This window comes from Malurus melanocephalus, unplaced genomic scaffold (assembly GCF_030028575.1).
Source record: "Malurus melanocephalus ecotype Western Australia unplaced genomic scaffold, MMel_1.1 scaffold_2272, whole genome shotgun sequence".
NCBI classification, from domain to species: Eukaryota; Metazoa; Chordata; class Aves; order Passeriformes; family Maluridae; genus Malurus; species Malurus melanocephalus.
The window spans coordinates 987-2,949 of NW_026625504.1; positions in this window are offsets into that span (position 1 = coordinate 987).

Below are 1,963 nucleotides of genomic sequence, written 5' to 3' on the forward strand. Positions count from 1 at the left end.
GTCCCCATCCTGTCCCTGTCCCCATTGTGTTCCTGTCCCTCTCCTTGTCCCCATGGTATCCCCACAGTGTCCCAATTGTGTCCCCACAGTGTCCCCCTGGTGTCCCTCTCCCTGTCCCCATGGTGTCCCTGTCCCCATGGTGTCCCCATTCCTGTCCCCATTGTCCCCCCCGTCCCCACAGACGGGACACAGATACAAAAATACCCTTTTATTGAGGGCACCGGGGGGTCCCGCGGGCGCGGGGGGCGGGGCTGGGGGGGGTCACCCGGCCCTGGGCTGTCCCCAAATGTCCCCAAATGTCCCCAATGTCCCCCGCTGACCTCGCGGGCTCCTCTCCCGGGGCCGGCGATCCTACAAAAGGGAAGGGGGGAGGGGATTAGTGCCGGGGGGGGGAGGGGACACCCGGGGACACCCAGGGGACACTCTGGGGACACCCGGGGTGACAATGGAGGCGGGGCACAAAGGGGCGGGGCCAGGCTGTGACTGACAGCTGAGGTGACCAATCAGGAGCAGAGAGAGAGAAAGAGAAAGAGCAGCCCCCGCCTGCAGAATTCTCGATAATAAAAAATAATAATTTAAAAAAAAAAACCCAAGAGACATTNCCCCTCACTCCCCTCAGCCGCCATGGTCCCTCAGCCCTACCAGCACCAGCGCCTCCATTTTGCCTTCGCCGCTGCCGACGTGGAGCCGGAAGAGCGCTCGCAGCTGATTGGCTGCTCGCCTGCCAATCACTCGCCGTGACCCCGCCCCGCCAGGCTGATTGGCCCAACCCTGCCCCRATCCCGCCAATCGCTGCGCGCTCCCGCGCGGAGGGCGGGCTGAACTTTCCCGCGCTTTCTTAGAGGGCCGCTGATTGGAGGAGCCGCCCGTCCATCAACGCCGCGCGGCGCTCCCGGAAGCGGAGGGGGCGGTGCAGTTGCCATGGTGACCGGGGAAGCGCTGACGTCACCCCCTAGACCGGCCGGGCTGTGATTGGCTGCCTCGCACGTGACCGGAAGCGGCGCCCCTTTTTCATTGGTCACGCCTCTTGTGTGGCCACGCCCCCGGTGGGCGGAGCCGAGCGTGACCTTTGGCCGTGCGGGGTCACGGGGGGACACTGGGGACATTGGGGACAATGGGGACATTGGGGTCACTGGGGACAGTGGGGACATTGGGGACAGTGGGGATATTGGGGGATATTGGGGATAACTGGGGATATTGGGGACATTGGGGGACAATGGGGACATTTGGGGATATTGGGGACAGTGGGGACATTGGGAGCGTTGAGGGACATTTGGGGACAGTGGGGATATTGGGGGATATTGGGGACATTGGGGGCGTTGAGGGACATTTGGGGACAGTGGGGATATTGAGGGATATTGGGGACATTGGGGGCGTTGAGGGACATGGGGACAGTGGGGACACAGCAGGTGTGCCACTGTGGGTGACATGAGCAATCCCCTGTGCCACCCTGGGGACAGCCCTGTCACCGCCACCTCTGTCACCCCCAATACCCGCGCTCCGAAGGCGCCTCTGGTTTGTGTCACCCTCTGCCACCCCGGGGTGACACATTCCTGCCACCACCTCCTGCTGCTGCTGCTGTCCCCCGGGGCGGGGATGTGCCACCTCCCTGGCGGTGACACATCCCGGTGACACTGGAGTGACACAGAACACTGTGACATCACGGTGTCCCCTCCTGGCCCTGTCCCCTCCAGGTCACACGCAGGGTCCCTCTGGGGTCCCCAAACCGCTGTCCCCAGCCCTGTGTCCCCATCCCCTTCCTGTCCCCATGGTGTCCCTGTCCCCTCCATCCCCATCCCTGTCCCCATTTGTGTCACTTTTCCCATCCCTGTCCCCGTGTCCCCATCCCCAGAGTGTCCGTATCGCTGTCCCCATCCCATCCCTGTCCCCATTGTGTCCTTGTCCCCATGGTGTCCCCATCCCCATGGTGTCCCCACTGTGTCCTCTCCCTGTCCCCATTGTG